Below are 15,060 nucleotides of genomic sequence, written 5' to 3'. Positions count from 1 at the left end.
GAGTGTAGGCTCAGTAGTTGTGGTGCACAGGTTTAGTTGCTCCGCAGCATGTGATATTTTCCCAGACCAGGGATCAAACCCATGTCCCCTGCATTGGCAGGCAGATTCTTAACCACCGCACCACCAGGGAAGTCCCATAAAACTTTTTTGAAGGGTTACATACAAGATAGAGATGGGAGGATATAGTTTTCCAAGTGCATCTCTTCTGTGAAGAGCTTAATGTTTTTTAGTTTAGTGGTTTTCAAACCTACCTAATTATGAGTGTCCTCTGTGGAGATTTAGAAACAAACAGAACAAACACAAAATATGACTGGGTCCAGCTATAGACCTATTCTATCAGGAGGTCAGTGGGTAGGGCATAGAAAATAATAAGAGCTCTCCATTTAATTCAGATGTGCAGTCAGAAATTGCTTGGATTTCTGAATTCTTCTTGTGTTCACAGAGCTGGATGCTAATTATTACCCTGAGAACTCTTAAGGAAGTCACATTCTTAATTTAATTCATCTATAGAAATGAAAAAAACCATAAGATGAAAAAACCCAGATAGCTTTGGGTTTTTAATAAAATAGTATTTCTATGAAGAAAGAAGAGCACTAATGAAAATATGTCAGGAAGTAATTAATTTTTAACTGGTTGACATGGAGTTTGAACTAAAGTGAAAAACATTTTTAAGTTTAAAAGAAGGTAATAAAAGTATCAGCATGTTAACAGAAATACAAAGTTAACTGAAGGCAATAAAAAATAAAATTTTGGAAGTAGAAAACTGAATCAAAAATATTGAAGCCAATTTGAGAAAACTTTCCATAATATAAAGATTACATCAAAAATAATGAAAAGAAATGAAAGGATAAAAGGATAGAGTATATATAATTTAGGATGAACATCTTGAATTTGAGAAAGAATAGAAGCAAACAAAATTGAAAAACAATTAAATATATAATTCATGAAATGTTCTGAATTGAAAAGAGAGCTCGTTTCCACCCCAGGCAAAAAAACTCTTTTAAATAACAAGTTACTAAAAAATTTAGGATTAAATTATTTAAAATACCTAGACAGGTAAAAGAATAGGTCATTAAGCTGATTTCAAAATTCCCCATAACACTAAATATCAGAATTAAATGGAATGATTTTATGAAGCTTATATTTAAACAATTTAATACACATTCAGTATGTGGAAGTCACAGGAAAAATAACCTCGGATACACAAGAATGAAGAAAATGAGCCACCCATAAGTGTTTCTGGAAAAATTTCTTAAGAATATATTCTAGTAACACTAAGGAGCAAAGCACTCATGACATTTTAAAAATGCAATAAATACAGTCATCACTTAGGTAAAGGAAGATGGAATAATTACTATACCTACAATTAAAATCTCAAGTTCAAATGCCAAAAATAATGTTTAAACATTAACACTTCACAATATTTGTGGAAATCTGTAATTCTTGATTAAATTTATAAAAATTATAAATGGGTATAAGAGGGAAAGAGAGTAAAAAGTCCCAAATTTCAAATCTTATAAAAACAAGTGACATATTTTCTTTCCTGCTTGGATTTTTTTTTTAAAGAAATTTTGAATTGATTTGAGTTGATTTGAGTTTCAATATTTATTTGAGTTGATTTGAAAGACTTAAACACTCAGAGAATTTTAATGAAAGCTAAAAACAAAGAAAACATCAATCATATCATAAAACAGCACAAGGAAACTAGAAAAAAATATTTACAAAACAAGAGGAAAGTACTCCATTAAGATGGCAGAAAAACAAACCTCACCAATAACAACCAATATAAATTATTTAATCTCCTTTAGTAAAGGACAAGGCAATTTGTTTAATAAACAACTATATTCTGCTTACAAGAGATGTATGGAAACCAAAATGGTACAAAAAGTTGATAGTTTTAACATTTGATAATAAGGACATAGTAGGCAAATATAAATTAGTATCAGAATATGGTTATATTAAAATCCAACAAGGTAAAATTAATGGCAAAACAAACTAAAAGGGCAAGAAGGATCATACTATCTTGATAAAAGGAAGTTCACAATGAAAACAAATAGTGATACATGCAAGAATAAATTCACCCAAAACACCTGTAGTGCTATAAATTAATATTGTTATCTATAAGTTTGGGTTAAATGTGATAAAAAATAATGGCATAAAAGATTTGACTAACATCATGCTAATAAAATAAGAAGTATAAAGCATTGACTTCTCCAAACAAATATATCACATTTACATACAGCCATGAAACATACTGAAAATTCTCAACAAATTCTAAATAATAGAAGCTTTTGGATAACACCCAGCCATTCTGCAGACATACCTAAATTTAGAGCAAAGTCATAAACATAAACATTCTATTAGCTTGATATGTGCTTAAATGTCTTTTCCTACAACTGGGACAATAAAAGGAAAAAATATAAATGCAATCTAAGTTCAATAAAAATAAAGATACTAATATCATGCTATATAGGATGTAACCAGAATTATATTCAGAACTAATAGTGTAGGCTTATGGGATTGTGTTATTTAAAAAGAAGCAAATAAGCATTCAAGCAAAAAGTTTAAAAATTTTTTAAATCTATTTTCAGAGAAAATTAATAGGAACCTCAGCCAATTACTAAGAAAGTAGAAAAAAGGAAAGAAAAATATAATTAATGGTTCTGATAACTGATTCTTGAGGATAAGTAAAATAAAACAAACTAAAATGAACAAAATTTTGTTTAAATTCTAGTCTAGAAATTCAAATAATTTAGAAATCAAAAATGGAACATAATAAAAACTGAATTTACAGTAAGCTGCTTAATTTTCATGGCTTTGTCTTATTCACTGTATTCTTCTATAACTCAGCATAGCTATAACCTAACATCTCATAGGTGTAGCAGGCTCTCATAAACTCTCTAAACTCTATAAATATATAGAGTGGATGAATATGGAAGATATTCAAATAGTGTAACAAGGCAATTTGCACAGCTGTGTACACATTAACTCCAAGAAAAATTTCCAGGTTCAGAGAATTTTATGCTTAATTTTTCAATCTTTAAAAAATTATGTGCTTTTTTTTTTTTTTTTTTTTTCCTTCTTGCAGGTACACAGGCCTCTCACTGTTGTGGCCTCTCCCGTTGCGGAGCACAGGCTCCGGACGCGGAGGCTCAGCGGTCATGGCTCACGGCCCCAGCCGCTCCACAGCATGTGGGATCTTCCCGGACCGGGGCACGAACCCACGTCCCCTGCATCGGCAGGCAGACTCTCAACCACTGCGCCACCAGGGAAGCCCTTACATGTTCTTTTATTTGTCCTAGGACATAGAAAATATGGGAAGCTTCCTAGTTATCTTATGAAAGTAGTAAAACAATAAAATCTGACTAAAATAGAGAATAAAAAAGGAAACAAATTATCATATACAGGCACAAACACAAAACAAGCAGAACACAAATGAGAACACTGTCTCATGTACAATGGAACAACAATGATAAAGTTCTAGTGAAGTTAATTAAAATTTTAAAATGAGAGTTCACCATATTGAAGTAAGGTTCCTTTCAGGGATGCAAACCTGATGTAATACAAGGCTATATAGACTATGGTTATGAGTATGACCTTTGGATCCAGGCAGCTTGATTTCCCTGTTTTCTCACTTAGTAGTTGTGTGATCTTGAGCAAATGACTTAACTTCTCTGTGCCTTTGTTTCATAATCCTTAAAATTGGGACAATTATAGTATTTATCTTAAAGAATCAGTTGTGAAAATTAAATGATATGTAAAATACTGAACATAGTGCCTGGTATCTATCAGTGTTACCATTATTATTATTACTGTTATTTATCATTGTAATTATTATTTCAATTTATAATCCCAGGAGCCATCATTGTCAGATTTTTATTACAGGGCAGTAACATGTACAGTTGCTGCAATGAGTTGTTTTATATTATTTTGTTTAGCAATATGAGTAAAGAAAATCAAAGGAGAAGAGTGATCATGGCTATTATAAGTGAAAATATGTCTAATTCCAATGTTCTTTTCACAGGCCCAAGAAGCCTTCCTTCAATGGTAGGTGTGTGTCTCATTCGTGTCCCATGGTTGAGTCAAGTCTGGGAAAAACTGAAGCTCTGGGGTACATCTATGTCTTTGGCCCAATGACATAGTGCAATCATGATATACTTAGACTGGGGTGGGAAGATTTTGTCGGCTAATACCCGTGACTAGTCAGGAGTAAAGCCGGAAATAAAGTGGTGGGTAAGCTACCTTCCAAAATCTAATGGTAGGTTTGGAGAGGCATTGTCACTGAGATTTTAAAGGGGGATTGTGTTTACTGAGGAAACGTGGCAAGTGGAGATGAGAGATAACCTAGTATATGTCCTGCTTTATCCCACCAGGCACAGCGAAGGGCTGTTTGCCTCTTTTAAGTCCTAAATGCAGATATCAGAGCCTGTACTTGCTCTTTACTGTACAAAATAAATTTGCCTCCTTCCTAACTTTAAAATATGAAATGAGGATCAAATTATTGTCTCAGTTATTACAAACTGTTGTGCTAGTGAAAAGATTGTCTTCGTCTGGGAACCCCACAAGCCCAACAAGGAATAAATAGTCTTTCAATTCTATGAAGTGATTTGTAATCTGATACAGTTAGAAAAAATCTCAGACTTTGATTCATCACCACTGTGCTCACTACTATGTCACTGCCCAACAGTGTCATAATTTCACTGCCACTCAAAACTGTGCTGCAGTCATAGAAAAGCAGCAGCTGGAACACCGGTGACCTATCCTAAAAAAAAAATTGAACAGGAAGTGAAGAAATACCACCTCATAAATTTCATCCAACCATATATAACTGTCTTATTTTGTACGATGACTGCACCTCTATTACAATGTTGAGGCCAATTAATTTTTCATGGGCTAAAACTTGGCTTAAGATGGTCAGCTTTTCTCCCTGGGAGCTTCAGAAACTCTACCATGGTCACAATATTCCCTTAATGGAGATTAATATGAAAGTTAGATTTACATTAAGTACCAGCATCTCTAAGAACAAAAGTTTTAGCTTTTGCTCAGTCTTCGGAAGCTGATCTGGATGCCTGAAACAAGGATGACCATAAAATTTATGGAAGAGATTTGAGAGTGAAAGGGAGCACTAAAATAAGTTTATATCATTTTGGAAGGTTTATTTATTGTTCAAAATATTATTTATTATCTAAAATTTTATTGCATTATGTTCATGGACCTACACAGCAATTCTATTCAAAAATTACATTCAAAACTGAAGTTTTGGAACTTTGCTGGTGGCACAGTAGTTAAGACTCTGTGCTCCCAATGCGGGGGTCCCAGGTTCAATCCCTGGTCGGGGAGCTGGATCCCACATGCATGCTGCAACTAACAGCTCGCACGTCACAACTAAAGAACCGGCAAGCTGCAGCTAAGGAGCCCACCTGCTGCAACTGGGGAGCCCACATGCTGCAATTAAGGAGCTGACGAGCCGCAACTAAGGAGCCCGCCTACTGCAACTAAGACCTGGTGCAACCAAATAAGTAAATAAATAAATAAAATGTAACCAAGTAAATAAATATTTTTTTTTAAAAACTGAAGTTTTTTTCTTAAAGATAAAGCTAATACATATTTGTATATATATATTAGAAAGAAAATTAAAAGATTATATTGATTATATAAACTATTAGGAAAAAAATATTCTTGGCACATATTTACATATTTTAATCAGCTTCTTAGCTGAATCTCTCTAATTCCATGTCCATAACCAGAAGAATGTGTTTTGTAAGATATTGACTTACTATTTTTATTTTTTCCATGAGATAGTCTGAAACATTTTTTTTTTTTTTTTGCGGTACGCGGGCCTCTCACTGTTGCGGCCTCTCCAGTTGCAGAGCAGAGGCTCTGGACGCGCAGGCTCAGCGGCCATGGCTCACAGGCCCAGCCGCTCCGCGGCATGTGGGATCTTCCCGGACAGGGGCACGAACCCGTGTCCCCTGCATCAGCAGGCGGACTCTCAACCACTGCGCCACCAGGGAAGCCCTCTGCAACATTTTTGAATTACAATTCTATGTTAAAAAAGAAGGGTTGAAATCATTGACAGCTTAATTAACTATTTCTTTGTAAAAGAAGTAAGAAAGTAGTCTTTCTAAATGTGCTGAGGAAGCTGGTAATCTCCAAATAAATTCCGCTAGGTAAAATATATTCTCAATTCCAATTTAATTTATACTAAAATGGGTAAATATTTCAGCCCAAATATTTTCACAGACACTGCCTTTTTGCTTCCATTTAAAGTAGCTTCCTTCAACAATTATTTTTGTAAGACAACATTTGTCAAATAACTTGCCTCTGTTTACAATTTTCTTGAAAGTTTACCAAATTTAAAAGCTGAAAAATTGTAGGCTTTCTCAATTTTCTTTTATTCCAATACAGGACATAAATTTATTCAATTACAAATAGGAGATCTATCAACGAATTCTTCCCACAAGTCAGATGTTCCAAAGCTGTTATGTAATTTCAAAACTAAATTTTATACTGTCTGTAATCTCATTCTTTGATTTATTTATCTCTTTATTGCATTTGTAGAGATAAATGCCTTCCTGTTTGCAAGATACTGTCTTCGAAAATTTCAATTTGCTGAAAGCTTCAAACTGAGGTTACTTTCCTTGCCGCACCATTTGTTGAATACTTTGCTTAAAAATTCCAGCTTACTCTGAACAAAATTCAATCAAAATTTAGAGAAATAATTTACAAAAATATTAATATCATTGTTGGACATTAGGGATGATTTATAAAGTAATTATTTGAAGGCTCAAACATTCCTGGAATCTTTTTTTTTTTTTTTTTTTTGCGGTACGCGGGCCTCTCACTGTTGTGGCTTCTCCCGTTGTGGAGCACGGGCTCCGGACGCGCAGGCTCAGCAGCCATGGCTCACGGGCCTAGCTGCTCCGCAGCACGTGGGATCCTCCCGGGCCGGGGCACTGAACCCGTGTCCCCTGTATCGGCAGGCAGACTCTCAACCACTGCGCCACCAGGGAAGCCCACATTCCTGGAATATTATTGATAAAATGTTGCAAAGAGAGAAAGAATATAGTCCCATGCTGAAGATTTTTTTTTGTTCAATATTAGTTTTATTACAAAAGTTTAGTTATTCCAACCGTGTACACATAAAAATATTTGTACATTTTGACAACTGTAGCTTCAATTTCAACTGGTAGAATATTACAGCTTATTTGGATGAAATTATGAATTATGTGTACATCCCAAGCAATTCCAAATACATTTCTCTTCCATAGGTTTCTTAATTTAGTGAGAACATTGTTGTTACCATGGTGATATGCTCCACAAAATTTCCTACTCATACTATCACGCCAAAAACAAATACTACAGGGCTTCCCTGGTGGCGCAGTGGTTGAGAGTCCGCTTGCCGATGCAGGAGACACGGGTTCGTTCCCCGGTCCGCCAAGATCCCACGTGCCGCAGAGCGGTTGGGCCCTTGAGCCATAGGCCGCTGAGCCTGCGCGTCCGGAGCCCGTGCTCCGCAACGGGAGAGGCCACAGCAGTGAGAGGCTCACGTACCGCATAAAAAAAAAAAAAAAAAACAACAAATACTATAACTTCACTGTTAACACTTTTAACATTCACAACAATATCAGATGTTTCACCTTTGGAAGAATACATTCCAAAAGCTTTACTTTGATTCCAGCAACCATGTGAAAATAAAAAAAGAACTGTTATTGGAATTAACTAATTTTCAATTTGAAGCATCTGCTGATACAAAACTGACATCCTTCACACTTGAGAAGTTCTACTAATGGAGCCACAGAATTTTCTGCTATTACTTCCCGCTTCATGCATGCTCCAAATCTTGGAATTGAAAATGAGCAACATGAACTTAAGCCAACAGTCAGTTGATTTAAATGAAAACTCATGCTTCAAAGAGTGTTAAGTGGACACACTTTTTGTGGTTGCCTATGTAAAATTTTCCTTTTGGACACAATCTTCCTAAAATAACAAATTTTGGTTGATGCTGCTGACTTCCTAGCAGATTTCATTTGTCCTCTAGTTTTCATCTGGTCAGTGATATCACTATGGCCTTTGTGATGAATGGAAGATTTAGTAAGTATTTTTAAAATTAAACATGCACTTTCATGTTTGAGGTCATTGATGACAGAAGGATTAATTGCAAAATTCAAAGAGTATTGCCAAACAATATGATAAATAGCTATAGAACTACAATTGGTAGATGGCATCACTGTAGGAAGAACATTCAAACTACTTGCTATACATTTTAAGACAAGACTGCTCAGTCTCTGTTTCTATGCATATGTGAGATTATATATATATATCAATGGCCCTTCCTTCTGGGATACTGGTGGACTTATGACTACTGCAGGTCGCATAGGCTTTAACACAACTGGTTATTACACCAAGTGGCTGGCAGGACAGCAACATCTAATTCTTCTTCTGCCACCACGAGGACAAAATGAGTTAGCTTTTGCACTGCACATTCTCTTTGAATCTGGAAAAGATTCTTTAAAAATTAAAGAGAGGCTATTGCTGGTCATCTTTCAGTGTATATGAATTTAATACCTACTGCCAGTAAGAAAATGACAGGAGCTGGAAATAAAATAGATATCTACCAGACCTATCCTGGCTTATTTTCATACAACTATTAAAATGATACTTGGGAAAAATTAAAATACTTGGACATATGCAACTGAACAGGACCTTAGGACAAATAAAAGGTAAACCAAGACTCTCCTCTACAAACTGGGATCACCATCCTTCACAAACACAAGCTCCTAATGGCACCACATATTTAGGAAGCATTTACTAAGGGCTAAGAGTTGTGGTATTTTGGAGCTAAAATGGTGACCAAAATATAATACATACTCTTCAGGGTGGCCCAGTTTGCAAAGTTCATTTTGTAAAGCAAGCAGCTTCAGAGGCCATTTTCGTGGTTGACTCCTTTGACTTAGACCTGCCTCGAGAAGCACATCATTCCCTCTGCCTCTGTTAGCTTTGAGAACTTTCCCAGTCCTCACCCCAAGGGCCCTCAACACCGTGGAGCACAACGGACAGCATCTATGTTTGTGCCGTTTTGAGGATATTATCCCTTCTCAGCACTGAAAGGACATGCTGTTGCTGTAGGTAGGCTTTCTCACTCAGCCTCTTCTCTCAGTGCCACTCAGCAGCTTCGAGAGCAGCCAAAGCCACAGGAATGTCAGGGTGATTATTGGCCAATGTCAAACTTACTTTGGAGCAGAGGCCCTTTAAGTTCAGGAGACAGATTTACCTTTCCTACAGGCTTAATAGAATTAAACAAATCAGCACTTCCTGCTGAAGGCGGGCTGCACAGCCACCAAGCTAGCAGTGTCATTAAGAAAGCACATGTGTTTAAAATAAAATTGTTTCTCACAGTAAGTCTCAAATACCTGCTATTCTGGCATAATTTTTGATTTTTAAGATTCTGTCAAGCTGTGATGACTTTAACCTTATTCTTTGAAACACTCTCCTTTCCCCTCTCTTCCTCTATTCATCTAATAAATTGAATTTCTTCTACTGAGAAGAGAAATAGAATATAATCAAAATATACTTGAGGATCAAGCTGGGGTCATTCTTTTCCTTCCTCATAAGATATTTGCACCCCATTTCAATCAGTGGCCCCACTGATTATTCTCACTGCCAAACAAGAAACACTGGCTTCCTCACTGCTCTTAGTTTATGTAAGTTGCCAGTCTCCAGGTTTTGTCATATTTTTCTAAGAACTGATCTTTGCATTTGCTGTTTACTCTTTATTCCCATGCTATTTGTCCAATCTGAACCTAATAACCTCTTCTCTGTGAGAATGAACCCAAATTTCTACCTTTACTATTCCGATGTTGGAAGCAGATAGAGCCAGAATGGTTGACTCTCTCTACAGCTCTCTATCTACTAAGTAAATTTGAGCAAATTATTTAATCTCTATGTGCCTCAGTTTTTCATCTGTAAAATAGGGTTTATAATAGTACTTGTTTTCATAGGTGTTGTGAGGATTAAATAAGTTATATTTAGAGAAGTTAGAGAGGTGTTTGGCTGTTATTTCTTGCCCTATCTCCTCATCTTTAGGGAATCAAGTAGGACAGAGACATCATTTATTGATAGTCAAAGTAGAGAAGCTTTGAAAAGTGCTTAAGGCAACTCTCACAGCATAAGACCAAGGTTTATTTTAATTGAAATAGGATCAAAGTAATTTTACTAGAAGGAATATGAATTTGTCATGCAGAAAAGATGGTGGCATTTAGAAGGAAATCAGTCCTCAGGGTTTGAGGACGTATGTGGGATTTTAGATACTTCAGAAAAAATGACCCCAGTCTAGAATGCACACCATGCACCAACAATCAGAACTTTTCTCCATAATTCATTCGAATAATTTATTCTGCCATGATCAATGTGTTTTTTTGAATACTTCAACCATAGATGTCCAAATTACTCTAAAAAGATGTTACCAAATACACATCTATCCGTAATTTTTTCCTTAAATTATTCACATATATATATAACAAATTTGACGAAAAAAATCCTTTATATTAACTCAAGCCTAGACCTCAGAAACAGAGCAATCTTTCTAGACAAATAGGAAAGTCAAGCTTCCACTCATCGACTTGAGAATGCCAGAGGCTCAAGTTCTGTACCACTGACCGGAAGGCCTGGAAGCCACCCTTCTTTTACAAGATGTCCATGGTCATTGCTTCCCTTCTCACACATACATCTATCCGAATGTTTTAAACCTCAGGCATTGCTTTTTTTACAACTCACGTTTTTGCTCATCTTACATTGACCAAAAGGTGTATCTTCTCTTTCACAAAGTGCCATCTTTCATCAACTGGCTGATGAATGACAACTTTTGAGCCATCGTCTGGTAATTCTGCTAGTTGCCTGACAGAAAAGGTCAGGCTTTTGCCAAAGCAGTAGTGGAAAATATCTAGAAGTAATACCAGGCCCTTGCTAGGGAGAGTACACATGTGGCTCTTTGCTGTAATGCTAAAAAAATAAAAAATTAAAACAACAGCTTTATTGATATATAATTGATATACCATAATGTTTACCCTTTAAAGTGTATAATGCGATCAATGGTTTTAATACATCTATACAGTTTTGTGATCGTCACCATAATCTAATTTTAGAACAGTTTTATCACCTCCCAAATATATATTGTACCCTTTAGCAGTCACTCCCTATTTCTGCCTCCTATTCTGAGTCCTACACAACCACTAATCTACTTCCTTTCTCTATATAGTTCCCTATTCTGAACATTCCATATACATGGAGCTATATACAATTCGTGCTCATTTGTGACTGGCATCTTTCATCCCTGGTATTTTATGTACCAGTACTTCTTTCCTTTGTATTGCTGAATAATATTCTATTGTATGGATATACTGTATTGTGTTTATCTATTTATCATCTGATGAACATTTTCATTTTTTGTCTACTATGAATAGTGTAGATATGAACATTTGTATACATATTTTTAAAAATTAATTAATTCATCTTTGGCTGCGTTGGGTCTTCGTTGCTGTGCACAGGTTTTCTCTAGTTGTAACAAGCAAAGGTTACTCTTCCTTGCAGTGCACAGGCTTCTCATTGTGGTGGGTTCTCTGGTTGCAGAGAATGGGCTCTAAGAGCATGGGTTTCAGTAGTTGTGGCTCATGGGCTCTAGAGAGCAAGCTCAGTAGTTGTGGTGCTCGGGCTTAGTGGCTCTGCGGCATGTGGGATCTTCTCAGACCAGGGATCGAACCTGTATCCCCTGCATTGGCAGGCGGATTCCTAACCACTGCACCACCAGGGAAGTCCTGTGTACACATTTTTTGTGTTAACATATGTTTTCATTTCTTTTGGGTAGATATCTGAGCAGAATTGCTGGGTCAAATGGTAACTTTATGTTTAATGTTTTGAGTCACTGCCAAACTGTTTTTCAAAGTGGCTGCATCATTTTACATTTTCAGTTGTATTAGATTTCAGTTTCTCTGCATCCTCACCAACATTTATTACTATTGTCTTTTTTTTTTTCTCTAAATCACAGCCATTCTGGTGGTTGTGAAGTGATTGATAGCTCATTTGGCTTTTGCTTTGCATTGTGCATTTGGTTTGTATGATTGTATGAATTTGAGCAACTTTTCATTTGCTTATTGGATATTTGTATATAGTTTTTGAAGACTTAGCTATTCAACTCCCTGTTAATTGGGTTATTTGTCTTTTATTATTGAGTTTTAATAGCTCCTTAGATATTCAGGATACAGATCCCTTATCAGATATGATTTGCAAATAGCTCCTCCCAGTCTCTGGGTTTTCCATTTTTCTTCATGACATCCTTTGAAGCACAAAATTTTTTAATATTGATGAAGTGCATCAATCCATTATCGTTTGTGTCCTTGGCATCAAAGCATTGCCAAATCCAAGGTCACAATGCCAAGATTTTATTTGATCCTTGTTAAAAAGGGAAAGGGACCCAGTTGTTAGGATCGACTTTTGCTTAGTCTTAATAGATGTCCTTAAGCTGTCCTGGCCTGGTCTCTCTTCCCACTGCATTGCCACCCAAAAGTCCCCAGGCACAGAGGAGCAAGGCAGGAGGAGATGAGTTGACGTAGACATTCGGAAGAGAAGCCTCACTAAGAGGAGGTCTAACAGGCAATGAAGGGTGAATTATGATGAGCAATGAGAGGATGCTGCGGTGACTGTAAAATGATGTCCCCTTCCCATATTTACCTTGATAAGGAGATATTTTCTCTGACTCGTGCAGCTGGAATTGCAGAAGGGAAGGCGATGGATACTGGTAAGGAGATATATATGGGATGACTTTATAACAGAGACACACAATTAATAATTCTATAGTAAAAGTCTCTGGCAAGGAATTCTGATTTAGAAAAGTAATTTCAGCCTGCAGAAAACCACTGCTGACTTCACAGCTGCTTCATGGCTCTAATACAGGTGAATGGCAGGAGAAAGTGAACATTGCAAAAATTCTTATTTGCCAAAGCCAGCGTATGTTACCAGTTCCCAAGGAAGCAGAATGACTTCTACCTTTCAAATGTCATGTGAATGCCCCTCATCAATAAAACTTGACCTGTATCTAGACTCCTTTTAGTAGGGGGTTTTGGAAAATTCAGTTCCCAGGCTTTTAGGCCTGTGATACAGGGGGGCCAGAGGCAAGGTAGAATGGATGCTATCTGCCATATACAATATCCATCACAGAAACGTTAAAGAGAGGAATTAGCATTATTGAAATAAAGTGTGAAATATAAAGAACAAGTTAAAGCAAGTCTCTGAGACTGTAGAGGAAAAGAGCAAATTGAAAAGGATAAGGGGACATATAGCAGAAGTAAATGGCCTAGCAATCAAGTATATACATATTTGACATTCCTGAGGGGTAAGAAACAATACTGAAGAACATAATAAAGGTAAATTTTCCTGATGTGAAAAATTTCCTTATTTTCCTTATCCAAGTGTGGATTGAAGTTCATAAAAAAAACACAAAAAATTCACACCTAGATGGGGTCTAGCAAAATTTGATAATTTCAAGGATTATTTTTTAAAAAGATCAATAAACATGCTCAAGCAGAATTTTAAAATGTAAGTTACTAATGCAAGAAATTTACACAGTACAAGTGAATGTGTAAATTTATACACTAAAACTTTCTATAACTGTCATTATCTTGATATGAAACTTCTATGTTACTTATGGTTAAAAATGGGAGAGTGCTTAAACTAATTTTAATTTTATCTGATGTACACAGTTCTTTTAGGCGAAATCTTCAAGTATTTTTCTATCAGGCACTATTTCCCCCTTTTCAAGGCTTCTTTGTTCCCTCCTTTTTCCCTCAATAACCTGTATGCCCAGAGGAAAGCATCCATGTCCTCATGATAGGCTTCTCTGCAGCCTCTGATCTGCATAGACCCTCACTTGCTCCACTGGAAAGTAAGTCCTTTATTTCACCTGGTTATTAGGCATGTTGTTTAGAGAGTAACTGTCCTCAACTGGTTTTTTTAGGGTATAGTGTAGACAAACCCAGCTGGTCTCTGGCAGGTTAAAAGAAAAAAAGTGTGTGAAAATATAGTCTACTTTCTTTCCCCACATTCCTGAATAAACTTCGAATAACTACTAGCAGTTCCTTCTTGTCTTTATTTATTTTCTAATTATTTTGCTTTTTAATTTTATAAAAAGATAGGTTCATTTCTTGGTAATTAAAACAGAATTAAAAATCAATGTTCATAAATTTTTAAGTGTTGTAATGAACTTTCTTATATATGGAAAAGAAAAACAAATAAGGCATAGCTCACATAGCAAAGGGAAAAATAAATGTTAAAGCATGAAAAATAACGACAGAGAAAAAGGCCAAGCATCATCTGTGACTCTTAATATGAACTAGTTAAATCCTCATATTTAAAACTTTTCAGATCAGGGTAGAAAAATTCACCTCTTTGCTACTTACAATAGCTGCAGTGACATAGAATAAAAATAAAAATAAAAGGATGATCAAAGACTTATTTGGCAAAAACAAAATAATAGAAAGCAGTCCTGGAGGAATAGATGGCAAAAGTTTACATTCACTGGAAATTTCACAACTTTAAACATACACATTTTTAAACAAGAATTAGCAAAACAATGAAATAAAATAACTAAGAATAAAAGAAAAAATAATATTTTGAAAGCAAAGTATAATGAATTAAAATCAGGAAACAATAGATAGATGAGCCCATGGATTATTGGCAATAAAATTAGAGAAGACAGGTTTCTAGAAAATCTGATTAAGAAAATAATTGAATTAGAAAGAAAAGGGTACAAAAATTAAATAGAGTAAAATGTATGCAATTACAATCAAAACCTTATGTATGCACTAAATATGTAAAACTGTGAAATGGGTGCTTTTCATGAAAGATATAAACTAAAAATAAAAATTTATAAAAATTAGAAGAATCTGAATTGAATAATACCCAGAGGCATAATGAAAAACATTTCCAAAACTTACTCCAAATTCTCCAGGGATTGTTTTACTAGCGAATTATTTGAAACTTTAAAGGAACTAGTAAACTCAATTCTGT

This window comes from Phocoena phocoena, chromosome 12, assembly GCF_963924675.1.
Source record: "Phocoena phocoena chromosome 12, mPhoPho1.1, whole genome shotgun sequence".
NCBI lineage: Eukaryota > Metazoa > Chordata > Mammalia > Artiodactyla > Phocoenidae > Phocoena > Phocoena phocoena.
The sequence above is the reverse complement of the archived record's forward strand: the minus strand, read 5'-3'. Positions refer to the sequence as shown.